The following is a 27,976-nucleotide window of genomic DNA, read 5'->3' on the forward strand; positions in this document are numbered from 1 at the left end:
CACAGCATCAGCACCTCCTGACTCCCGGTCCTGCAGCTAATAAAGAAGGGTGGAGGCTTGTCTGTGGGCAGCAGGAAGAAGAAGGGCGCTCCCGTTACCGTCATCCAACCGTCCCCGACTCAAATCAGACCGACTGCAGGCCGTTAGGAAGTTTCCCCAAAGAGCCATCGATCTAATCTCCCAGCCTCTCAGAGCGGGACCCTGACCTTAATTCACACCGGCTACTAATTCCCCCCATCAGTCACTATCCACCCGCCCTGACGCCACCACGCTCCATCAGCACTGCGCTCCATCACCACCACTTTTCCTTTATGAGGACAGCCGCAGCGCCTCACCTCACCTTCACTTACATACATTTTATAAATGAGTATTCCGGCATAAGTGCTTTTATTTCAGTGTTCCTAATGAAGTGGCAAGTGAGTTGATACACAATTTATAACATTTGTTTCCAATAAAGTGGCCAATGATGAAGCACAAGGTGTAAAACATATTTCTAACAGATAAGATACCAGTGATGAAGTTGATGAAAGTTAGTGTTTTTTGGTGTTAAAGTGGGCAGTAACGTAACACAAGGTTAGGGAGGTGTTTCTGATAAAGTGGCCAGTGATAAAGCACAAGATAAGGAAGGTGTTTCTAATAAAGTGGCCAGTGATAAAGCATAACGTAAGGGAGGTGTTTCTAATAAAGTGTCCAGTGATAAAGCACAAGATAAGGAAGGTGTTTCTAATAAAGTGTCCAGTGATAAAGCACAAGATAAGGAAGGTGTTTCTAATAAAGTGTCCAGTGATAAAGCACAAGATAAGGAAGGTGTTTCTAATAAAGTGTCCAGTGATAAAGCACAAGGTAAGGGAGGTGTTTCTAATAAAGTGACCAGTATTAAAGCACAAGGTAAGAGAGGTGTTTCTAATAAAGTGGCCAGTGATAAAGCAGAAGGTAAAGTAAATGTTTCTATTGTTTCTAATAAACTGATCAGGTACAAGGTAAGGAAGGTTTTTCTAATAAAGTGGCCAGTGATAAAGCACAAGATAAGGAAGGTGTTTCTAATAAAGAGTCCAGTGATAAAGCACAAGGTAAGGGACGTGTTTCTAATAAAGTGGCCAGTATTAAAGCACAAGGTAAGGAAGGTGTTTCTAATAAAGTGGCCAGTGATAAAGCACAAGGTAAGGGACGTGTTTCTAATAAAGTGGCCAGTATTAAAGCACAAGGTAAGGAAGGTGTTTCTAATAAAGTGGCCAGTGATAAAGCACAAGGTAAGGGACGTGTTTCTAATAAAGTGGCCAGTGATAAAGCACAAGGTAAGGGACGTGTTTCTAATAAAGTGTCCAGTATTAAAGCACAAGGTATGGTAGGTGTTTCTTATAAAGTGTCCAGTATTAAATCAGAAGGTAAAGGAGATATTTATATTAAAGTGTGCAGTGAGTAGAGGCACAATGTGCAGTCGATGTTTTTTTAGAGTGGTCAGTGATGAAGTACATGGTGAGGCTCTTTTATAGATTATGACTAAAGCAGGTCATCATAAAGACCCAGGGAAGAGAGGTGAATCTCGCGTAATTGAGACGATCATTTCTGCGTTGGTCTGTAAATGATCTGGTGGTCTTTGTGTGGCTGCAGCTGGTCTCACTCCTGATTGCCTCTTTAGTGAGGACGCCTGCTTTTCAGTCGGATTTAATCACATTCTCTGTGTTTCGCTCTCAATCCGGCGCAAAGGAGCCGAATGTCGGCCTCTCACTTTAAACAAAGTATCATTACACAGCAATTACAGCTACAGTGTTCTTATTCAGGCAGTCACCTCCAAACAAATCACCTCATCTAATAAAAGACTTACACTGATAACACCATGACTAGCAAGTGGTGCACTCTTTACATATAGCAGTCTTTTATTTTAGGATAACTGGTGGACCTACCCCAGGTGCCCCCATGGTTGGAAGTGCCCTCTTGAGTGGCAAAAAAAAAGAGATAAAGTGCCCTATTGGCAGCCATTATTGTGTAGAAAAAGCAATCCAGTGCCCGGTAGAGTGCCACTTTTTACAATAAATGATGTCAATGTGCCTCTCGATCAAGAAATGTTGATGGTTATGTGTTTTAAGTGCACATATATGGGTGTCCTCCTGATTTCCTGTATTATGTTATGAAGTGCCTTCTATGCCACCCTCTACTAGACAGCCCTTAAAAAGGCAGCACTTTCCAGTACAGTAAATGCAGAGGGGGATGTTGGACTGTATAGAGTTAATTTCATTCTACAGGAGAGAAAACATGATGAAGTGTCAGGTTAGGTAGCTGCTCCTGTAATGGAAAAGTGGATTATACCCTCAGTGGATTAAATGTGATGTGGAGATTTTTAGGTGCCTCACAATAGGATAAACTGTATTTGACTGTATCATACACACACACACAATCCTATACAATACACTTACATATGGGAATTTAGAATATCCAATTTACCTGATCTCAATGTTTTTGGACTGTGGGAGGAAACCAGAGTCACCAGAGGAGACACAGGGAGAAATTGGAAACTCCACCCTGATAGAGACTTGAACCCAAGACCCCAGTGCTGGGAGGCAAACATGCTAACCACTAAACCACAGTACCTTTTCTTGAATATATAGCACCAGGATTTGGTCACACATTTGTTCATAAGGAAGTGGTCAAAGATTCTTGCTGCTATTTTAGCATTAGCACACTAGCTATGGGCCTCATTACAGATAGAACATCAACATTTGTTCCCCATTGTTACAAGTAAAGGAACCTTCTTTCACTACCATATACAAGTATTTCAGATGTGGACATCAAACATCAAATCAAACATTAAATTCCTACTCAGAAAAAAGTAAGTTTTCATGAAAAATATAATTGTTGAATATGTCCTTTTATAAACAACAGTGGAAGTATGAGTACAACTATCACAGCTGGGTGAAATAGTTCTTCACCCATTACCCTATAAGAACTCAAAGGCTGCTTTTGGGTAGTGTACCTCTTGGTGAGAGACTGTTGGCTGTTAGATAAGCCTCTTCAACGCATTTAAAGATGTATATTAATGTTTACTAATAACTTTAATAAATGTGGTATGCAATGACTACAGGCAGAGAAATAACTCAACATTTTTAAGTTAAAGTGTCCTTAGTGGAAAACCCTTTTGTAGGATGTTCTAAACAGCGTAAAAAACTCTTTATATGGTCTATATGAGAACCCTTTTGATGCAAATCCGTGAGGCCAAGTTCTTCATTCAACAAAACAGCAACTCATCGTCTTGTTGTGAAGCTATGATTAAGTTTGCGCTCGAACGGAAATCTAAAACAAAGAGCAGTGCTCACGTACAGAGGTCACGCAGGACACGCAGGACACGGTGAATCAGAGGAAATAAAGAAGGAGGCGGAACCTTCCATCACGGAAAATCGCCCACAAAAGCTTTCCAATTGACCCCATCAGGAGCATCTCCATCTCTGAGTGGGCTGAGAGGCTTTCAATCAGAACCCATTGTTCCTGCAGCAGACCTTCACTTCCGTACAGATTCAGCCCCGTGCTGTATACACAACTGCTCACTGTATACCTCAGTACAGCATCTTAAACTCAGGATACAGTGTTTCTGATAAACTGGCCAGTTAGGATGATCAAAGTTTCTAATAAGAAAGTGGCTACTAAAGAAGAATAAAATTAGGAGTTTCCAATAAAGTGGCCATTGATCAAGTACAATGTGACGTAGATGTTTCTAATGAAGTATGGTAAGTGTTTTTGATAAATTGGCCAGTGGAATAGCACAAACATGTGCTTTATTGGTGTTTCCAATAAAGTGTCCAGTGAGTAGAAGCAAAGTTTACTAAAGTGTTTTTAATAAAGTGGCCAGTTATGAAGACCAGATGTACTGTATGTGTTTCTAATAAAGTGGCCAGTGAAGAAGCACAAAAGTAGGTGTTTTTAATAACGTGGCCACTGAGTTGAAGCCAGTGATGAACTGCAAAACGTTGGGTGTTTCCAATAAAGTAGCCAGTTATGAATAACAAAAGTAGGTTTTCAAATGAAGTGCCCATAATTAAAGCTAAAGAGCCAGAATGTTCAATTACGAACTGTGTAGAATCAGCAATCAGTTTAAATCACCACCTTGAAGTTCTGATAATCTGAGCTGCTGTTTAAGAATTAGGACCAATCAGGGCAGGCCGTGCTGTCTCCTGATTGGCTGGAGGGGTAAACATGATAAATCATGATTAGTGATCAGGAATCAGTTAAAGCTGAGGCATAAACAGAGGAAATGGACACTGAATGGTCTGTCTGGAGGATGAACTGTCCAGTGGCTCTTCAGTACTGTGATGGATCAGGGTCATTAAAGGGTTGAATGAGAGGGGGGGGGGGGGGTGGGGGGTAGACTGGTCGGGGCTGAAGACTGGAGACCAGGCAGACTGTGTTGTTTAATGTTTGAGTTGAGAACCTTAATGATGTTGAGGAGTGCAGAGACGTTTTAAAAGGAAAATGACGTCCAAAGCTTGGCGACTAGACGACACGGGCATGAACTGTGATGTAATTGGATCTGTACAGCGACAGGTGACGGGTTTCAGTCCTAACTTAATTGTGTAAACACTCACACAAAATAATAGAGTAATCCACACCATTTGGGTAATTTTGGATCTAATTTATATGGTTACCTTTTTTCATGCATTTTGGGCTTGTTTGCCGTATCGTCTGTGTGCAGTCGTTGCCCATAAGTTAGCTTTTGTTAGGTATAGAGTTATAGTTTATTTGGCTGTAAGAGCAAGTTACAATTTATTTTGCTTGCAAGTGTGACTTTATACTGACTGAGAATTATAACACAATAATTAATAGTCATATTAGTGTTATTGTTTGATTAATAATAAATACAGCATCATGTAGATTAAGATGCCAGTCATGATATTACTCACACAAGTAATTAGTTTTGTAATGTAATATGTAGTAAAGGTGTTAGGTTGACTGTATATTATTTATTTTAGTGTATCTCAGCTGTTCAGTTGAGGTAATGTTTACTCAAAATATGAGATGAACTCTACCCAAACAAAATGAGTGCAAACTGTTACCTTGACTTTATTAAGTAGATTCTACTTTTCTTTTTTTTTTTTTTACAGTGTACCAATTCCGAAATTTCGTCAGGAATAAAAAGTGAAAAGAAAAATAAGGGTTTCCATCCACTACAGTCATGTGATTAATCCAAGACATGACAAATTTTATTTTCTGTGTTTTTAAGTTTAATCAGATCATGCTTGAATAATAATTGTGACATGCATAATATATACATAATCGAAATACAGTTTATTTGTATCACTGCAGAACTCAAGGTGATGCCATGTTCACTTTTTCTAGCCTGCACTGTGTGTGTTTACTCAATGCACTCGCGAACATACAGTATATGAACAGCACTGTCTGAACTGTTTGCACATAACATTCGTCATATGACAAACTGGTTGTGAAGTCTAATTTCAGAAAATGACTTTAGAGTACTCCCACCTGTATATGTTGTGAGGTGTTGACTTGTGAGTGATGTTGAATACTGGCCAGTGTGTACATGGAAAGGCCATGTGAATTATGGGAGTTGAAGCGAGGCCTTTCCCAACCCCAAGGAGGCATGTTGTTCTTTACATTGACTCAGAATTTAATGATAAATGAAATGAGAGAAATGTGGCAAAATATATTGTAAAAATTATTTTCCATTGAATTTTAAGGTGGTTTACATTTATTTAGCGACAATTTTATACTGTACATGGTACACAATTTTTGCAAATGTGTGGTGTGGTCTGATTAGATGCTGGGTCTTGCCACAAGAGGGCGTAAGAGTGCTTCCTCTATAAAAGTGCCCTAAAAAAGCTCTCAGAGGCTTTTTTTGGGTAGTGTACCTCTTGGTGAGAAACTGTAGACTGCTATACCAGATACGAGTGTGAGTAAGCCATATTTGTGCATTGTCACAAAGCAATATAAACGAAAATATAAAAATAACTTTTTTTGAGGTAGTGTACCTCCTGGTGAAAAACTGTTCTATGCCTCCACAACACACTCAATTATATATATTTAATATATTTATATATGTTTAAAATTTCAGATCGTTTTGAGATTGTTCTAGTGAAAATACACCAGAGGCAGATCCGAGGCAAATTTTGGGCATTGTACCTCTTGGTGAAAGATCGCTGGCTGTTAGATACACCTCTACAATGCACTTGAAGATATATGTTAATGTTTACAATAACTAATATATCTTCTGTGTTCTTTTGGCATCTTTAATTCTTAACTTTCTGGACTTGTCATGGCTTCAGGCCAAGAAAGTGAAGACAGAGCAGAGCGATACGAGCAGAAAAGACGTCTGAAGCGAACGAAGAGGAACGCGGAGGAACTATAGAGAACCATAATCGTTTCAGCCGCGGAGCCGCGCAGTAACCACCCCCATATTTGATCATGTTTATTGTCTGAAACCATCTGCAGCTGATAACCCTTGACTGAACAAGCTGTTAGCCGGGCCGAGAGGGAGTCGAGAGGGAGAAATCAGCCGTGATTTAAAATGGCTCCATCAGCGCACACACACACACTCACACACTCACACTCACAAACTGCTGCAAGCACAGAAAACCATCGTGAGGAAATGACACACACATACAGAGACCTGCCATTCTTAATGCATGTCTACAAATTATAATATTACACTCGCAGTCAAACGACTCTACAGCAGCTCAGCTCCGTCTGCTCGGCTGCAGCCGCACAGCGAGGCACCTGAACCGGGTCTAAACACACCATTTATCAACCCGTGTTTACGAAAACGGACCTGCAGACAGATTTATACAACACAGATTTATACTCCCTGTATCTGACAGAGGTATGCATAATCTATCATATTATAACCTCAACTACACTCATACTCTAACCCCGGACACTTTATTGTAAACACGTTTGTACCTTGGCCATTCATTAACTGGTGACCACACTATAATAAGGTGCACTTAAAATCTTTTAATTTTCCCAAAAATCATCAGTGCACTTTATAATCCGGTACATCTTATGTATGAATTTTATCAGTCAGGTTATAAGGAGCAGTAAAGCCACTCCACTAAAGTACACTGTTATACAGGAGCTTAAGTTTAGTTCTCCAGCACCTGGGCAAGAGTAGCATAAGCATTAACCGTGCTTACTATTTCCCCTTTCAGATGTGAGTAATATTGGCCTGTAGCCTGCTGCTAACCCCCACCAGCACTGCTGGAGCGGCGAGCAACTAATGCTAACCACTACAGCCTAGTCCTGGAGAAATGTAGGAATCTAAGCTTACTTTAAATAAACAAAAGTGTTTTACTTACCCAAATAAACAGTTTTCAGGAGAGAAATCTGTGTAGATTAACATTCAGCGCTCGTTTGGCTTTAAGAGAAAGTATGTTTCTATTACAGTTTTGTTTACTTAGCTTAGCTTTACTAAACTTAGTTAGCTACCTTTGGAAACACCTACCTTGTGCTCTCACTGGTCACTTTATTGAAAACACCAAGTTAAATGTCCACTTATTGATCACTTTATAGGAGGCACCTACCCTGATCACTCACTATTAGAAACTCCTAAAGTGAACATTCACTCATTGGCCAATTTATTGTAAACAATCACCTAAATATCCATTCTCTGGCCACTTTACTGGAAACACCTTATAAAACATCTATTGGTTACTCTGGGCTCATTAGACCAGTTACAGTTTCGTTTTCCATTTGTTGTGTTGTTAAATCAGGACTAGAGAGATCTTACCGGACGCCACCAGAGCCGCAATGCTTTCCAGGGCACGGGCCCCTATCTCGGGGTGAACCCATTCCAGGGAGCCCTGCCCTTCACAAAGAAAAGAGAACTCTTCCCGGTGCCCCCGCTGGCGTCTCCAGGTTCGTTTGCGTTACCGCACTGGGCGCCTCGCGGCGCCTATCTCCGCCACTCCGGGTTCGGGGATCTGAACCCGACTCCCTTTCGATCGGCCGGGGGCGACGGAGGCCATCGCTCCACACTTCCAAGCGGCGTTCGCCCATCCCTTAGGACCGACTGACCCATGTTCAACTGCTGTTCACATGGAACCCTTCTCCACTTCGTCCTTCAAAGCTCTTGTTTAAATATTGAATATTTGCTACTACCACCAAGACCCTCATTTCATTGAGTTAGCAAGTGAATGTAATGGAGAACAGAAGCTTAATGTGAAATGGTGAACTGTGTTTTTTTTAGGGCATCCACTGGATTTGTTCAACACTGATACTACATTAGTGTTATGGTGTTAGTATCTCATTTCATTACCAACCTTGTCCAACTTAGCTTTCGTGGGCCTCTTAAATATCACTGCTACAGCACTATTAGTCCATGAACACCATAAATCAGCGGTGTGTGAGAATGAGTGCTGAGTATGAATGGTTTTGTGTAAAGCGTCCTTGGGTTTCTAAAAAGGTGCTATACACAATAAGTGAAACTTCATTCATTCATTCATGTTAGCACTGACTACATTTTGTAACTGCCGAATGAAGGCAGTAAAAAGATCTAGTGTGTTCTCCCCGGATCAGGAAATGTTTTCCCATTTCTTTGATGCGAAAATATAAAAACTCCTTTGTCCTTAAATCTTCTCACCAAATGTTTCTGTGGCCACAAGAACGATAAGCTAACTGTGCTAGAAAAAGGGTGCGTAGTTCAATACCGTGTCAGTAGGAAAAAGCCACTGAAATGGCTATCCCTTTGCTCAGAACCATTGAGACTGGCAGTGCAAAAGAGGCCAGTGATAAATTATGACCCATTATGAACCATTCCTCAGAGAGTTGAAGGTATGAACGTGTTTCCGGTTCTCATATAAAGGTTTCATTGGCCTCCATTGTGGCATAAGTGATTTTGAGCTGTCCAAAAAAGCGAGGTGCTGTAATCAATGCCCAGCAGGTATAAACCGTGATTGCATCTCTTTCTGAGAAAAGGCCAAAGCTTTTGAGAAGAGTGGTTATTAGCGGAGCCGGCGTGGCTTTGGCCCATCTCTCGTCCTGATGGTGAAGAATGGGCGGAAATTTTCGACGCGGTTCTGGGAGTGAAGGCACGAAATTGAAAAATCAGCACGACGGCGTCAGAAGTGCTATTAGGAGAGGCGTGCAATCTGCATGTAAATAAAGGAGCATCACCAGGGGGCCGGCCGTTCCTCACCATCACTCAGGGCCATGTTCCTGTTCTGCTCACCCAAACACCAGCAGGGTAAAGCTACAGTTCACCTACCTCTGTATAACTGAAATGTAGTTAATCAGCCAAAACATTAAGAATATCACAGTGCAGTGTATCATACATCATATCGTATTGCTTAATACAAGCCTACTAAGGTATCCTGGTATTAGAAGAACACACACATTATACAATACTCTAGTGTATAGTAGTGTTTATTCATCTGTCCATGGAATAATATCTCCTATTCTAGTGTATAGAAATGTTTATTGAGGTGTTAATTGACTAATATCTTCTATTCTAGTGTATATGAGTGTTTATTGAGAGTATTTATAGATTAATATCTAATTTGAAAGTCTTTATAAACTAATGGCTCCTATTCTAGTGTATAGGAGTGTTTATTTGGACTGTTTATGGACTAATGTCTCCTATTCTAGTGTATAAGAGTGTTTATTGAGGGTGTTTATAGACTAATATCTCCTATTTTAGTGTACAGGTGTGTTTATTGAGAGTGTTTTTTTTAGATTAATGTATCTTATTCTAGTGTATGAAAGTGTTTATTGAGGGTGTTTATAGATTAATATCTACTATTGTAGTGTATAGGAGTGTTTATTGAGGGTGTTTATAGACTAATATCTCCTATTTTAGTGTATAGGAGTGTTTATTGAGATATTTATAGACAGGATATGTTTTATTCTAGCCCTGTCTCTCTTTCTTTCTCTGTATTGATTGATTCCTGGCCTCTCTAAATAACCCCAGCAACTCCCAACGATCCATGCCATGCTGTGACCTTTCTGCAATCTGGGTCTGGTTGGCCTGGCTCAGCGGATATGTGTATAAAGTCGCTGCAGTAGGCAGAAAGGCCTGTGGGACGTGGCTAGTCGCAGCAGAACGATAGGAATAACAACAGGGCAGAGGAAATAAGCTTCAGAATTCACTAGCTCTTACTGTTTTTGACACTAAACAGACAAGAGAACAATCCATCGTGGAAGAGCTGCGTACAGTAGCTGCTCAATGAGAACATATACAAATGATACAATATTCTAGCATACATGGGTGTTCATTGATGGTGTTTATGGACTAATATCTCATATTCTAGTGTATAGATGTGTTTATTGGGGTGTTTATGGATTAATATATCCTATATTAGTACATAAGAGTGTCTAGCATACATGGGTGTTTATTGATGGTATTTATGGACTAATATATCATCTTCTTGTTATAGAAGTGCTTACTGAGGTGTTTATGGACTAATATATCCTATGCTTGTGTATAGGTGTGCTTATTAAGGGTGTTCATAGACTAATATCTCCTTTTCTAGTGTATAGGAATGTTTATTGAGAATTGTTTAGAGATTAATATCTCCTATTCTAGTGTATTTGTGTGCTCATTGAGGTGTTTATGGACTGATATCTCCTATTCTAGTGTACAGGAGTGTTTTTAAAAAGTGTTTGTGAAGCAATTTCCCATGTTCTGGTGTATAATGGTGTTTGCTGAGGTGTTTATGGACTAGAATCATATTCTAGTGTATAGGAGTGTTTATTGAGCATATTTATGTGCTAATATCTGCTTGTTGACTGAATTCAAAAGGAAAATATAAAGGATACAGATTTTTTGAAGGTCCTATTAGGAAACAGCTTGTCAGAAGTTTTTGTCAGCGGCACAGCAAACACTTTTTCAGCAATAAACACCTCCCCCTGCTGATGTTTGCGGAGAGTTTTGATGATTTCTGATTGGTTCTGGAGCCCTCCCCGCAGTGCTGAATTGAAGTGCAGTTTGACGGTTGGCTCTGACAGGAGCGGCTGTTTGTCTCGTTAACCTCACACTGGGCCTGACTCAGGCTGATCAATAGCGGAGTATCAATAACCCCTGCACTTTCAACATGAAAGGTCAAACTGAAGCGTGACCTTACGCCAAATTACTGCTGGTTACAGTATGTACATATTTACACACTGCAGTTTATTCTGCTTACACAGTTTTGGATCTGTGCAGTGGCTCCTGCTAAATATCTCAGGGGCAAATAGTGTGAGGATATGATTTTAGAGTGATTTTAGTGTTTTATATTAACAGCTGTCTAACTAGACAATAGTCTGTGCAAAGTAATCAGAAAGTTAAATTGATATACTCACCCTGCATTACACATTTAGTGTTTTTTTTTTTCTGGTCGCCTCATGTAGCATTACCTCCAGTAATCAATACACAGGAATATAAGTGTCACGTCTGCTGCTGTAGGCGCTTCTGTTCCTTCCACACTGAGCTCCAACGGAGGTTTGCTGTTAGACAACTACACTACCCAGAACGCACCACATGCTGACATCACACACACACACACACACTCACGTGACACCTCACCTGCTTCCGCCAGGAAGCCCGGAGTACTGATTACCCCAGGGTATTTAAGGACACTCCACGAACACACAGGTGCCGCGCATTGCCTGGTTTCATCCACTTTACAAAGTGTTACCTTCTCTGTGATTGTTTTCTCGTGTATGACCTTGCTCTTTGGGTTTTTTCCGACGCCTATTTCTGCCTGTACCTCTGATTGTGGATTTACTGTGTTTGACCTGGACTGTTTAACGTTTCCGATTTTTGGATTTTTTTTATTATTCATATTCATATTTTGGATCTTTATTATTAATCATAAAGTTAAATAAAGAATTTACACTAACCATTTAGTTCAGTCTTCATTAGGCAGTATTTTATGTAAGGTGCATCAGATAAATATATATTCAATGTGCATCAGGGTTGATGTGAAATAAAATATATTAAATAAAATATGTATAATTATACAGTTGGGGAGATGCAATGAGTGACATCACAATTCAAAAACTAAATCACTCATTTGTTTTAAAATTTGGTTTGGGGGCTCAGAGTGGTCTAGCGGACTAAGGCGCTACCACTATGATCAGGAAATTGTTGGTTTGAATCTCTGTCATGCAGCTTGCCATCATCAGCAGCCGGAGTCAGAGAGAGCACAATTGGCTTTGCTCTCTTTGGGTGGGTTGATGGTGCTCTCTCCCTACATCACTACAAAGGTGATGTTGATCAGCACAAGGCATCTGTGAGCTGTATCTGAACAGCTGTATCTGAACAGTGTCGCTGCGCTTTCCTCCGAGCAATGCTCGGCAATGCTACATCAGCAGCAGTTCGATAAGTGGCGGTGGCTGACTTCACATGTATTGGAGGAGGTATGTGCTAGTCTTCACCCTCCTGGTGTTGGGGCATCACTAGTGATAGGGGGAGTGCAGTTGAGTGCATCTGTCTCTTAAAGCAGCAAAGTTAATAATCCCCTCCGACTAGATCTCTTTTCATGCAAAGCATGACCAGCACATTCAGTCATGGGTCAGGTGTTGAAATACCTGGTAACCAGCGTGTTTATGTCACTGTGGGGATGGAGGTCAGTCCGATAGCTAGGTTAGCTGTACGATGCTAACAGACTAGTGTGAAATCAGGACAGAACAGTCAGATCCTTCTAACAATTTTTAAAAAGCAGCAACTGGATATACTTATATTAATTATGAGATTATTTTACTTTCTGATCCTGAGTACAGTGCTCTAGGCTATCTAGTAACCATGGCAACCAAACTTCTATACAGTCTGGGAGAACCAGAAGGCTCTGGAATCCCAACCCAGGTTGTTCATGATGCAAACATGCAAGAACAAGCCCTCCAGGAACCTATTCAGATTACATTTCAGAGCCAAAAAAAAAAAAATGGTAGTCAATGAGAGCTCTCAAAAGAGGGGGTACTGTGGAGTACACACCTCGGCACTGTTTGGTGTAAAATATTCAGGATATACAGAGCACGGTTAACATGGGAGTCAATAAGAGCGATTAAAAAAAAGTGTGTGGGGGGGTCTGTGGGGTAAAGTGTGGTGATTGGTCTAAGATATTTAGACTGGCTGTACAGAACAGTCACAGCTAGTTTAACACAAATATTTCCTCATTCACGCCCTCACCTCTTCATTATGTGTCAAGACACCAAACCTCGTAACACAAATCAGAATGTTCTTCAGTGTTCTTTACCAAAGATAATGATTCAATAGCAAACTGTTACAACATCTGGATGCTTAAAAGGATCCTTACAGGTATGGTCTGATTAGAAACTGGGTGGAAAGACAATGGGGCATGAAGTGAAAAGGCTCTAAGGGGTTAATTTTGGGTAGTGTACCTCCTGGTGAGAGATCATTGACTGCTAGACAAGCATCTATGACACGTTTGATGACTGGTAATTTCAGAGGGGCTGCAAATTACCCTTCATCTTGCCCATCTTTATCAACACACAGGTTCTGTTTTGGGTCAGCAGGATAATGTTCACCCACACACAACAAGGGGTTCTCAGAAATTTCTCCACCAGATACAACAACACTTCCATGTTCTGCTTGGTCTCCAAATTTATCACTAATGCAGCATTTATAAGAGTAGCTGGGATAGAAGCTTCAGTAATGTACGAGTGTAGAGCAGGATCTACAGGTACAGCTGCAATCTGTGGGTAAATGTGCTGCAGGGTGCCGTATAGAACCTGTTTAATTCCAAACCCAACTGTATCTTATCTTGTATCCAAGTTAGAAGCTCCAACAGCGCAATATTGTGATTGTGCAGTAATTTGTAATTTTCCCCCAGGGTTGGGGTGCTGTGGTGTTGTCCTTGTCTGTGGTGCTGATGAGGGCTGGATGAAGGCTGGATGAAGGCTGGATGAAGGCTGGATATGGGGATGGGGAGATAAGTGAACGCAGAATGCTTATAAACTGTTTCCTGTTGACAGTAAAATGAATAGCTGTGTCGGGAGCCTGATAAAAAGCTTCGCTTTCTAGGTCAGCCTGACATTGAGGGGGTGGCGGGGTTTGTGGCTGGGGTGGGGGGTGCGTATACGAGCGACAGAGAACACACTAACAAGAAAACCCACACATCCTTAATCTGCCATACATTACTGCAGCGCTACACCGCCTCCACCCCTCCACCCCCAACCATCCACAAGCTCCACCAATTACACTCACTCTACCTTAAACACTAATATATGTAAATGTGCTCTCTCTGATTGGCTGCTGTGTACTGAGGCAAATTTAATCTGTGCTGAAATTTCTTATTATAGCACCTGTGTAGGGGGCAGGACTAAATGTTGGGAGGTGTAAAAAAATATTGATATACTGAAGCATTGCAATATTACTGAATTTTTCACACTATAAGGTGCACCAGATTTTAAGGCACACTATGCAACACAAGAAAGGAACAGGGGTGTCACCATGTTTCTCTTCTACTTCAGCAGGTCTTGTTGCTGGGTGGTGATATGGAGCTAACTAAATTAAGTAAAGCTAAGCTAAGTAAACAAAACTGTACATATTAAAAGTCAAAGGAGCACAGCATACCGGACACCCTGGACTCACTGCAGTATGCCTACCGTCATAACAGATCCACCTCAGACGCCATCTCTGCTGCCCTCCACTACTCCCTCTCACACCTGGAAAACAAAGACTCCTACATCAGGATGCTCTTTGTGGACTACAGCTCTGCCTTCAACACGGTCATCCCCCACAAACTCACCCACAAGCTGTCCACACTCAGCTTGCACCCCTCCCTCTGCGACTGGCTCCTGGATTTCCTCACTGGCAGGCCCCAGTCTGTAAGGATTGGCAACAGGACTTCAGCCAGCATCACCACCTACACCGGCACCCCACAGGGATGTGTCCTCAGCCCCATCCTTTACACACTGTTTACCCACGACTGTGTCGCCTCACACAAGGACAATATCATCCTGAAGTTCGCTGATGATACCGTGGTGATAGGACGCATCACTGGCGGAGATGAAGCGGCCTACAGGAGTGAGGTGACCAGGCTGGTGTTATGGTGCGAAGACAACAATCTCGCTCTCAACACGGTCAAGACAAAGGAGCTGATAGTGGACATGAGAAAGGGGAGGAGACCTCATCAGCCACTGTTCATCCGGGAACTTGAAGTGGAGGGAGTGAGCAGATTCAAATACCTGGGCGTCCACATCAGTCAGGACCTCACATGGACAATAAACACAACGCAGCTGGTCAAAAAGGCTCAACAGCGGCTGTACTTTCTGAGGAGACTGAGGAAGTTTGGGATGTCTCCCAAGATCCTCAACAACTTCTACAGCTGTGTGATCGAGAGCCTCCTGACCAGCTGCATCACCGTGTGGTACGGCAGCACGACTGTGGCAGAGCGCAAACGTCTGCAGAGAGTGGTGAAGACTGCCGAGAAGATCATCAGGACTCCACTGCCCTCCCTGCAGAGCATCTACCACCACAGAGTCCACAGGAGAGCTGCATCCATCCTCAAAGACTCCACCCATCCCCAGCATGGACTGTTCACACTTCTGCCCTCAGGCCGGAGGTACAGAAGTGTAAAATGCAAGACCACCAGGTTAAAGAACAGTTTCTTCCCCACGGCCATCAGACTCTTGAACACACCTAAGGAATGACCCTGCCTTCAGACTCTAAACACACCTCAGGTATAACCCTGCAATCAGACTCTTGAACACAACTCAGGAATAACCCTGCACTTTACTTCAACATGTTTACATTGCAGCCGTCACTTTACTGTTAATCTTTTTTTAATATATATAGTTAATGTCCATAACTGCATTATTTCGCACTTGCACTTTTTTTATACATTTCTTTGCTTAAGTAACTTTTATTTTTTTTATGTCTTTCACAATTAGTTTAATATTTATAACCTTATTGTATTTTTTTTGCACTTTTTCTATCTTCTATTTGGCATTCTTGGCGAAGAGCAAAGAAAGAATTTCATTGTAAACTGAAACCCGTTTCTGTACTGTACATATGACAATAAACTCTTTGAATCTTGAATCTTGAAAGGAGTGCTGGATGTTATTCTACACAGATTTCTCTCCTAAAAACTGTTTATATTTGGCGAGTAAAGCTTTTTCGTTTATTTACAGTAAACGGCTAATGCACGGTGAAAGAGCTAGTGCTTAGCATGGTTAGCAGGTAATGCTAATGCTGCTCCAGCCTTGGTGCTGGAGAACTAAACTGCAATTCTTGTGTAACGCTGTACTTCAGCAGAGTGGCTTTACTGCTCCTTATAACCGGACTGGTAAAATTGGTAAAAACATTTTCCCAAAACTGGTAAAAACATAAAGGGCACTGGATTAAAAGACGCACTGATGATTTTTGGGAAAATGTAAGGGTTTTAAGTCCTCCTTATAATGCGAAAAATACAGTATGTTTTGCAATAGTGTGTAGATGTTTAGAAGAACACAGTATTAATAATAATAAAAAATAATTAGCAATAAGAAATACACTGTCATTTATTATTTCCTTACTGTTTGAAACAAGAAAACACCAAATGTATTATATTAATTTATATTAATACATTGCAGTAAAAAACATTTATTAAATTAATGAGCTGCAGCTGTTTTTATCCACTGCTTAGGAGTTGAGCTTTTCAATGAAATGAAGAATCTGATTGGTTCAGCCTCTGATATTGTCAAGAAGAGTGCTAAACTCACTTAATTATTTACAGCTGAGAACAGGGCGGAGTTCTTTTAGATGAAAAATGATCTATCTTTGTGAAATATTGCCTGAACTAATATGTAGGTCTCTGTAACATCACCAAACCAGTGAACCAATAAAAACAAGCTGTTTTTGTAGCTCAGTGTTTTATACATGTTGTATGCCTGCACCCACCCCACCCCCCCCCCCCCCCCCACACACACAAACACACACACACACACACACACACAAACACACACACACACATACACACACACACACACACACTAGTAATCACTCATCATCTGCTTAATCCCATAATTATGCATACGGACACCAATTTCCCAGCAGGCTGTGCTATCTCTCTCTCTCTCCCTCTCTCTCACTCTTTTCTCTTTCTCACTCTATTTTTCTTCTCTCGTTATTCTCTTTCTCTCTATACTTTTTCTTCGCCCTCCATTCTCTTTCTCTCTCTCTTTTCTTCTCTCTATTCTCTATTCTCTTTCTCTCTCACTTTCCATCCATCTTTCTCTCTCTACACTAGTAAACACACTCTTCACACTCTGTGGCCTCAATCTTTCACAGCACAGTAAGGAACTCTGAGTCTTCTTCAGCAGACTGTGTGTATATGTGTGTGTGTATATGTGTGTGTGTGTGTGCATTTATTTCGGATGGGTCGTGGGGAGTGAGGGAGTGTCGCTTGGCCTGGCACACAGTGAGCCTCGCTCGGCCGTGTGGCAGGTGTGCATGTGTGTGTGTGTGTGTGTCCGGTGTGATCCTGTTCTGAACGGCTCTGCGGTAATAAGGTCATTCATCTTGTGCCGGAGGCAGAGGATCGTTAGTTGTCACCCCGGCTCTGAGATGGATGTGAGAGATGGAAGCTGCACTTTACTGCAAAATTCCCCTCCCTCCGGAGTGCGCCCACCGCTAAGAGGGTCTCTGGAATCCAGAAAAACAGCAATGGACCACTGTAGACCATTGTAGACCAATAAAGACCACTGTAGACTACTCTGGACCACTAAAGAAAAATGCAGGCCACTGTAGACAACTTTAGACCACTAAAGAAAAATGTAGGCCACTGTAGACAACTTTAGACCACTAAAGAAAAATGCAGGCCACTGTAGACAACTTTAGACCACTAAAGAAAAATGTAGGCCACTGTAGACAACTTTAGACGACTAAAGAAAACTGTAGACCACTGAAGACCACTGTAGACAACTGTAAAAATCTGTAGACCACTGTAGACAACTTTAAACCATTGTAAAAAGCTGTAGAAAACTGTAGACAACTTCAGACCATTGTAAAAAGCTGTAGAAAACTGTAGACAACTGTAAACCACTAGGACCACTTTAGACCACTAAAGTCCACTGTAGACCACTGTAGACCACTGTACACCACTGTAAACCACTGTACACCACTGTAGACCACCGTAACAACCGTAGACCACTGAAGACCACTTTAGACAACTGTAAACAACTATAGACCACTGAAGACCACTGTGGACAATTGCAAACAACTGGAGACCACTGTCGACAACTTCAGATTATTGTAAAAAGCTGTAGAAAACTGTAGACAACTGTAAACCATTAGGACCACTTTAGACAACTGAAGTCCACTGTAGACCACTGTAGACCACTGTGGAAACCATTGTGGAAAACTGTGACCACTGTAGGCCACTAAAGTTGGCATCATGTGCATGTTAAGGAAGCAGAAGACGGTTATTTTGTGCTTCAGTAGTAAAACAAAAATGTATGTTATGTTAAAAATCTCTGTAACTGTTGTAACTCCACCAGAATTTAACTGCAGTATGAGCAGAAGAAATCAGTGTTTGGTCTAGAAGGTCATCAGTAATGTAACTCTTCGTACTCTAGGCTTTGCTTCACCTGCAGGCCTTAGCTGAGGGGTTTGTGTACATGCTGTATTCGCCACATCTTTTTAAACGCCCTACACCTTGATGGATGTGGAGCCAAATTGTCCCGCGGTGGAAAACGCCCTGCATTTCGCTGAGAAGAAAAACATCCTCTCGGAAAGAATTAGATCTTGTCTGGTTGGAGGAAAAGCAGAAGCTCGGTAATCAAATATTCCTCCGCCGCTGCTGCTCTCGCTTCTCCAAAGGAGCTTTTGATGGGACTCGATTTGGAAGCCCTGCCTGCTGTGCGCCGCTACGAGACCACAAACACAGAGACACGCATTTATTCCACATGAAAATAGTCCTGAGCAGCAGCCCCACCAACACTTCACCACATGCACCACCGTCCCCCACCGTCCCCCACCAGCCCTCACTGCCTGTAATCACACTGCTTTCCTTTCAGCCATGCCAGGGACACTATATGGGCCAAAGCAGTGGGACACCTGCTTTAAAAAGAGTTTATCCTGCTTTTATTGGAGTAACTGCCTTTTAATCGACAAAAATGGAGACCCCTGTAGACCACTGTAAACCCCTCTAGACAGATATACACTACTCCAGAACACCCTAGACTACTCTAAACCACTGTAGGTCACTGTACACTACTCTAGACTAGTGTAAACCCTCTCGACCGATGTACACTACTCCAGAACACCCTAGACTACTCTAAACCATTGTAGATCACTGTAGACTACTCTAGACCACTGCAAACCACTGTAGACTACTTTAGACCACTGTATATTACTGTACACTACTCTAGACCACTGTAAACCTCTCTAGACCAATGTCCACTACTCCAGAACACCTTAGACTACTCTTAACCACTGTAGATCACTGTACACTACTCTAGACCACTGCAAACCACTATAGACTACTCTAAAACACTGTAGACTACTCTAGACCATTGTAGATTTACTGTAGACTACTCTAGACCACTGTAAACCACACTACATCAATGTAGACCACTGTAATTGGTGATACAAACATGTTAAAAGGTGGAAGTCGCTGGTATTTTATTCTGCAGTACTGATATGCTGTTGTCCATTGTATTTACACCACTGTGTAAATTGTCAATTTTCCTTTAAAGTCACAAACTTAGGGTGTACTCACACTAGGCAATCCGAACCGTGCCCGCTACGCTGGTACGCTGAACCATGCCCGGGCCCGCTTGAAGGGCACGGATCAAGATGACGTCAGTGATGCAACGCTACTGTAAACGGAGGACGTTTTATACACAATTCTGCATATAATATTTTTGAAAAGGGTTCTAAAGAGCACCATAATGGTTAGTGTTACCCATAATAAATTAGGACTACTATCTACAAGTCCTAAACAACAAACACATTTTATTATTACTTGAGTTTTATGTTTCGCTCCTTTGGTCACTATTTATGTATATAGCAAGTACGTCTCTTACCTTACTGATAAACGTGAATTGTAGTCCGCGAGTAAAGCTGCAAATTTCTCCCTGGACGTCTGCTGCTTGTGTAAAAACCTTCTTACACGTGCAGCACGATTAGCAGTAAATCGTTGTGTTGCACAATCAATGAATCTCTGGTTCAGTTGCATATTTGCACGCCCAAAACGACTCCAGAGAAACAAAAACAACAGTACAATCCTGAACTCCATTGTTTTGCGCGCGCATACTGTTCTTCAAAACAAAAGTCACCTGTTGATGACGAAAGCGTGCTCGGGCACGGATCGTTTAGCGCAGTGTGAGTGCAGGCCTGCGGGGGAGTGGGGAGGGGGCCGAACCGTGCTCCGGCACGATTCAACCAAAACGGGCCTAGTGTGAGTACACCCTTAACGTAACCCTGCTTTCATGATAGAGTGATAGACTCTGTTCAATGACTGGTTCTGAAGGGTTTGGGCTGATTACTGTCATAATTGAGAGGATCAGCTCTAGAGAAACGTAAGAAGAAGAGCCAGAGCGACAAGCTGATCCTGACGGTTACAGTGCGAGGGGAACCGATCGCGATTGCTGGAGATTGCTGGTTGCCACGGCAACAGAGGCTCTCGCAGGGCAGCGCTAAGACTTTATATATAGCAACTCCTCTTACACATTCCAGGAGAGTGAACAAGAGAGAGAGAAAGAATGAGAGAGTGAAAGAGTGTGAGAGAAAGAGAGTAAGAGAAGCATAGACAGAATGAGAGAGAGAAAGAATGAGAGAGTGAAAGTGAATGAGTGATAGAGGTAGAGAGAAAGAGAGAATGTGAGAATGAAAGTGAATGTGTAAGAGAAATAGTGAAAGAGAGAGAGAATAAGAGACAGTGAGTGAGAGAGAGAGATTTAGAGAGAGTTGGGGGGTGATAAAGAGAGATGTAAGAAATGATCAATTCCACTCAGAGCAGATTTCTGTGTTTGTATGAGGAGAGGATGAAAGGAGGAGGGAGGAGAGAAGAAAAGAGAGAGAAGGAAGAAAAGCCTGGTCTGATCACGCTATCGACCTTGACGAAACTGCTACGCTCTCGCGCCGTGAAAGTGCTGCCCTATAGAGGCTTAATTTGAATGTGCCAGAGCATCAATCTGGTTTGTTTTGCTCCCCGAGTACCTTAATGCTGAGTACCCATCTGATCTAAGTACCTTAATGCTAAATATAGGATAATACCAATCTGAACAGCCAATAAAGATTCAATATGAGTATCTGAATGCAGAGTAAGAATTAGATCCAAGAACCTTCATGCCGAGTACCAATCTGATCTGAGTTCAGTGCAGCTCTTAATGCTGAGGACTTATTCAATCAGAGTACCCTAATGCTGACTATGGGCTGATCCCCATCTGAGCAGCTGTAATCCATTTGCCTTAATTGTTATTTATCTAATCCGAGTACCTAAATGCTGAGTATCAATCAGATATGTAAGCACAGCATAAGTTGTACTATAGACTCCAATGCTACGTCACCTAATTACCTATCCAATCAGATGTTCCCTTCTGCCTTTTAATAACGATCACTCATTCAGTACCTTGCTGCCTTTTAGACGCTGTTGGTTGTTTCTACCCTCCTCCTTTCCCACCGCCTCCAGGTTGGTCCCGTTTGGTTGCCCGGGGGGTTGGCTCAGCCCTGTCTCCAATGTACGACAGGATCTGCAGAGCCCAGACGTATCAAGTCCTGGGCCGATGGCGGGGCCTACGCCAAAGACTCTATTAGACGAAATTAGTCCTTTATAACTTTCATGAAAATATATTTGTAGTTTGTTTTGCTTAAAAAAAAATGTTCAAAAATTAAATGGTTCAACTCACAAATTTGCTTCCGGAGTCGTAATAGTAGATCTGAGTACCCTAATTCAAGTACCTTGCTGAGTACTGATTTGATCTGATCCAAGTACCTTAATGCTGAGTATCAATCTAACTTGAATACCTTCATGCCAAGTATCAGCTGATACTGATCTAATCCAAATACATTCATTATTAGTATCAGCCGACAACAGTGTCATTGTTTCTAAAATAGTGGCCAGTGAAGAAGCAGAACAGTACGTTATGATGTTGTAAATGTGTGTGTATGTGTGTGTGTGTGTGTTTGGTCAGTTCTGTATTGTTTAGTGTGTTAAAGGGTCAGCAGATTAAGAGAGAGAGAGTGCAATGATATCAGCGCACACTTTTAAACCTACACACACACACACCCACACACACACACACACACACACACAGTACTGAGTGTGTTCTGAAGCGCTGGATCTGTGCTCAGGGCAATAGCAGCTGATAAGAAAGACAGAGAGAGAGAGAGAGAGAGAGAGAGAGAGAATAGGCAGAGTAGGGTGAGAGAGAGATATTCTGTGAATGAAGACAGAAAGAGATTGATAGATGTGGTGTTTCCAATAAAGTGGCCACCAGTGAGTGGAAGCACAAGGTTTGGAAGGTGTTTCTACCAAACTGGTCAGTAATTAGAGGCAAAATGTACAGTAGGTGTTTCCAACAATGTGGCCAATGAGTGGAAGCACCAGGTGGTGAGTGGCCAGTGAGAGTGGGAGCAGCGTGGCTGATGGTGTGTAGTGTAGGAGTGTACAGATGGGTGTGTATGGTGTGTTCACTCAGTGTGTGTTTACTTCCAGTAGAGTGCACAGAGTGCTATAAATAGCCAGGTCTGGATCGCCCTCAGCTCTAATGCAGATTTCTGACACTCTCTCTCTCTCTCTCTCTGCACTCTTTCTTCATCAGAGCACTCTCCATCGCCATCGACTACACCACGGAGAACACACTCAAAAACCACACGATAGCATCACACACCAATCCGTCAGCGAACACACACACACACACACACACTCACACACACACACAACGTCTTATATACTCTACATCACTGAACTGGAGATCCAACCAATGCCCCCCCCCCCCCCCCCCAGTGATGCAACTATAATGCAACCAACCATGTGACGAATCTGAGCCAACAGCAGAAAGAAGAAGAAGCTCTAGGAACTGAAGGATGAGCTGAAACAGACCATAATAACCCACATCACCCTGCAAAAGCTCTGATTCTGAGTCTCTGTAATTCAGACTGATTTGAAAATTTTGATTCCAATTCAACACAATTCTGATTCTAACTCTAATCTAGATGAACCACAACTCTGATTCAAATTTAAGTAATTCTGAACTAAATTTCAATTAAGATTTTAAAAGATTACAAATTTAATTTTACAAATTTAATTCTACGCCATTCACAATTCTGATTCAAATCTAGAGGTATCACAGTGTTTCTTCCTACTGAATGGAATTTTGATTTTGATTTTGATCATCCAGATTAGAAGCTGAACTCTCTTCCTGCTCTACCCCCCATCCCAATCCTGACCCCACACCCTCCCACCAACACAGTACTGAAACTCTGCACTAGAACACACACAGTACTGTAACTTTTGTAAAAGGACCTGCACTACACACCCAATACCTGCACTACTGTTACGCTGCACTGTCATACACACTTTAATTCCCCAAGAACTGGGAACTTTACCAGCCTTAAGCTAGATACAACATGTGCACTACTGTTATACGGGTTCTATTTATATTGTCACTTGATCTTAATCACCATTAATATTGCACTATTATCTTCTGTCTCACAAATGTCTATTGTGTTTTTGTTGTATTGTACATATAGTGTCTCCCACTCATTTAGATTATATTTTTATTTCTTTTTATTTCTATTTATATATCTATTTCACCCCCACCACTACTGCACCTTGTTTTTGTCTCATGTATGTCTATTTGTGTCCCTGCTGCTGTATTGTACACATAGTGTCTCCCCTTTTTCTTTATTATCCATTATCTGTACTTGCTGTAAAATTGGGAAGGAGAGTAACGTAATTTCAATTCTATGTATGTCCTGTACATATGCAGTATTGACAATAAAACTACTTGACTTGACTTGAATTCTGATTCAGATCTAGAGGAATCACAGTTTTGCCTCTGTCTGAAGTGGAATATTAATCTAATTCAGATTCTGACCAGATCATAATTCACAGATCATAATTCTGATTCTGATTCAAGCATTTTTTTTAACCAAGCAGGCTGTCAGATTCTGATTTCGGATTCAGACTCATCACAAATCTGATTCTAACCGAGACAGATCATAATTCTGATTCTGATTGAAGCATTTTTTTTAAACCAAGCAGGCTGTCAGATTCTGATTCGGATCCAGATTGATTACAGTTCTACTGGAACATGTTTTAAAAAATCTGGTTCTGATCTCAGCAGATCTCAAACTAGCTTCTGCACAGGATTTTGTTTCTGATACATATTCAAACTAATTTAAGACAACAGAACTGTATTTCTGGTCCACACAGGTCTTAAACCTGGTAACTGATTCAAATTCAAATTCATTTTGATACTGATTTTGAGCCAAAGAATTTTTTTCTCCTTGTGAATCTTGATTCTGATTCAAATGTAAATGGATGGTGTGTAATTGTGATTCTGGTGTAAATATTGTACACAGTAGATTCTGTAGTGATTTGGATCGTGATGCAGACGGATGCTGATCCTGGTTCTGACCCAGACAGATCACGACGCTGTCCCTTTCAGTGGGTGAGTGCTGTGCTTTCCTGGTGCACTGTGGGTAATTCATTCCTCCCAAAGGGGGTTTCTCATCTCGACAGGATGGCGAGCGATTCGCACTGACAGCCGTGCCACGCAGGGACCCGGCGCTCGCGGCTCAGCTCAACACACACACTATACACACCACACGCACACACACACACACACACACACTCCATTTGTGAGCAGTATGCCTGTGTGTGTGAAAGGCTGGGACTGCGATTGCTGTATTTATAAAGAGCAGTGAAGGGGAAAGGCTCAACAACAGCAGCTGCTCAAACCTGATTGGCTGCTGCTTTAAGGACAATATCTATATAAAGAGACATATGGAAAATACGTGTACACTCCTTATACCCCGAAGTTTCATTTGAAGCAAAAATTGACCTAACATTACAGGATTTATGAAAACGGTTGATGGTAAAAGGGTTGATGGCAATGTGGCTGATGCTAACAATAAGAGGGTTAATGATTACAGGGTTGACAATAAAAGGTAGCAGAGTTGGTGTTAACAGTGTTTGTTAACAGTGACAATGCGTAGTTAACAGAGGGTATAATGTCACCAGCAGAAATGTGTGCAAAATCCTCTTATAGCTACTATCTGTGAGGATCAGGAGAAACCCAAGGCTGTCCGAGCCTCTACAACTCTCTCTCTCTCTCTCTCTCTCTCTCTCTTGGAGTGGGGTGGAGGGGGTGCTCAGATTTTATCAGGCTGTTAGTTTGGTCACAGAGTTTTTGAGGAACAAAAAGACACTAAAAATGAGAGAGAGAGAGAACAGAAGTAGGAAGTGAAAGTGGCAGTAGAGGCAGAGAGAAAAAGCAACAATAGAGGAATGGGAAGAGAGAGACAGACAGTTGAGTAGAGACAAATAATAAAAGAGAAAGAGATTAAGAGAGACAGGAAGAGAGGGAAGAATAGAGGGAAGAATATAAATGATAAGAGAAAGGCAATAAAAGCTGCAAATGGTAAAGACACATAGATGGGAGTGGGTAAATTTGTGGGAGAAGAAGACAGTAAAAGCAAAGAGAAAGAGAGAGAGACAGAGAGAGAGACAGAGAGAGGCAGTAGAGGCAAAATGAAAGAGAAACAGTAGAGGGATGGGGAGAGAGAGAGAGGCAGTAGAGGCAGAATGAAAGAGATACAGTAGAGAGATAGGGACAGAGAGAGAGAGAGGCAGTAGAGGCAGAATGAAAGAGATACAGTAGAGAGATAGGGGGAGAGAGAGAGGGAGAGAGGCTGTAGAGGCAGAATGAAAGAGAAACAGTAGAGAGATAGGGGAGAGAGAGAGTGGCAGTAGAGGCAGAATGAAAGAGAAACAGTAGAGAGATAGCGAGAGAGAGGCAGTAGAGGCAGAATGAAAGAGAAACAGTAGAGAGATAGGGACAGAGAGAGAGAGAGAGAGAGACAGTAGAGGCAGAATGAAAGAGAAACAGTAGAGAGATAGGGAAGAGAGAGAGGGAGAGAGGCAGAATAAAAGAGAAACAGTAGAGAGAGAGACAGAGAGAGACAGTAGAGGCAGAATGAAAGAGAAACAGTAGAGAGAGAGACAGAGAGAGACAGTAGAGGCAGAATGAAAGAGAAACAGTAGAGAGAGAGACAGAGAAAGGCAGTAGAGGCAAAATGAAAGAGAAACAGTAGAGATAGAGAGAGAGACCGACAGACAGTTAAGTCAAATGTAAGAGCAGAGACAATAGAATGCAGTAAAAAAAGAGGATGAGAAACGGAAGGTAGAGACAGGAAGAGAGGGAAGAATAAAGGATTAGAGAGAGGCAAAAAGGGAAAATAGCCCATGATGATAGAAAGACACATAGATGGAAGAAAGGAAAATTGGTAGGAGAAAGTAAAGGCTGATTGAGAAATACAGAGGTAGTGGAGGCACAAAAAGAGAAAATAGAGGCGGGAAGAGTAAAGGCAGAGTAAAAGAGGCTATAGAAGCAAAGAAATAGAGAGTCAGAGAGAGAACAATAGACAGCAGTGGCAGAGAGAGACAGTAGAAATTTAGAGATGCAGTCGAGACCCATAGAGAGTAAGATAGAGAGGCAGAAAGAGTACAAAGTTCAAAGAAAAAAATCAAGAACAAGACAAGCGACAGAAAGATGAGAGGAAGCAGAAATGACAGAGAGAGATATGAGTAAATGCTGTGTGATTTCCTCATTTGTTTCCGGCGGGTCTGGCGGTCGGGTCGCTGGAGTGGAAGCGCTGTATCCGGCGCGGCGGTGTTCGGCGCTCGCTGCAGAGCGAGAGCTGATGGGATGCTCGGTACGGGTCTTTAGAGAGGACAAAAAGAGACTGATTGCTTTTGATTCGGCTCTGACCCCCACAGGACGACCAATGAAGTGGAAAAAGGTCCAGCGCTCATCAGGAGCCCTGCTGACTCCGCTCTGATCTCTCAGCCTTTTGTGTGAATTTTTTAAACCACTTTGATTCACTTTGATGCGTAAATTACTCTGACGGTTCAGTTAAAGATCAAATTAAAGACTGAAGAGTTTTAAAGGGTTTCGGGAGATAAGGACAAGCAGAGCAAAGAGCAGAGACGCTCAGAGACTGTCATTCTGTAAAACCCTCTGATACCACCGTCCCACACCTTGTTTATGCTGTTAAATCTGTTAAATTATCTCACTCTGAGGTATGACATTACATCATCTACATCATTCAGAAACAGAGTTAACATGGGAGTTAAAGAGGCAATGGAATTGATTTCACTGTATTCTCAAATATTTTTAACAGGGTTAACGATAACAGGTTTGATGGTAACAGTGCTGATGGTAACAGAGTTGATTGTAACAGGGTTAACGGTAACACAGTTAACAGTAACAGGATTGATGGTAACAGGGTTGATGGCAACAGGTTTGATGGAACAGTTCTAACTGTTGAATGTATTTAGATATGACAACAATAACTCCAGACTACAAAGGGTTAAATGCAAATAAATAAATAAATAAGAAGCTTCTACATCAGTAGATAAGGCGGGAAGCGTTGGAGGGAGGATGCACTTTGGTGGTTGGTCATTTTAACGTGGTCCATGCCGGAACTCGGCGATCACAGCGCAGATATGACCTCGCAAATGGCCGGCTTACAGCAGTAATTACTCCAAATACCCAATAATCTGCCTCTCCAGTGAGAACGTCAATGAGCGGCGGGCGAGAGACGGAGGAGAAACGACGAGCTCTCAGATAAAACACAGCTCTGCCCTCCGACCGTCAATACCGCCCCCGCCTTAAAGCTCCAATCCATCGCAGGCTTTTAAGAAAGCTACTTATTGACGTCCTTTAAAGCGATAGTTCAATAGCTCGCTCGGTCACCCCTAAAACACGGCCAAGACATGTGTAGAGTCTAAAACCTGCTTCTTTATATAAAAGAGATGCAGTTTATCATGATTATTTATTTAAGAAAAATGCACCAAAATTAGTTTTTTTTTTTTCAGTTTAA

The 27,976-nt window shown here is 41.8% G+C and overlaps 2 protein-coding genes across 5 annotated transcripts in view; one reads left to right on the top strand and one right to left on the bottom strand.

Annotated features, from left to right (window-relative positions):
* rps16 (ribosomal protein S16) overlaps positions 1 to 27,976 on the top strand; it is a 1,145,183-nt gene that overhangs the window by 383,025 nt on the left and 734,182 nt on the right. The window lies entirely within an intron of this gene.
* The window catches only part of syt1a (synaptotagmin Ia), a 409,759-nt gene that overhangs the window by 121,681 nt on the left and 260,102 nt on the right, over positions 1 to 27,976 (bottom strand). The window lies entirely within an intron of this gene.

This window comes from Astyanax mexicanus, chromosome 2 (assembly GCF_023375975.1).
Source record: "Astyanax mexicanus isolate ESR-SI-001 chromosome 2, AstMex3_surface, whole genome shotgun sequence".
NCBI classification, from domain to species: domain Eukaryota; kingdom Metazoa; phylum Chordata; class Actinopteri; order Characiformes; family Acestrorhamphidae; genus Astyanax; species Astyanax mexicanus.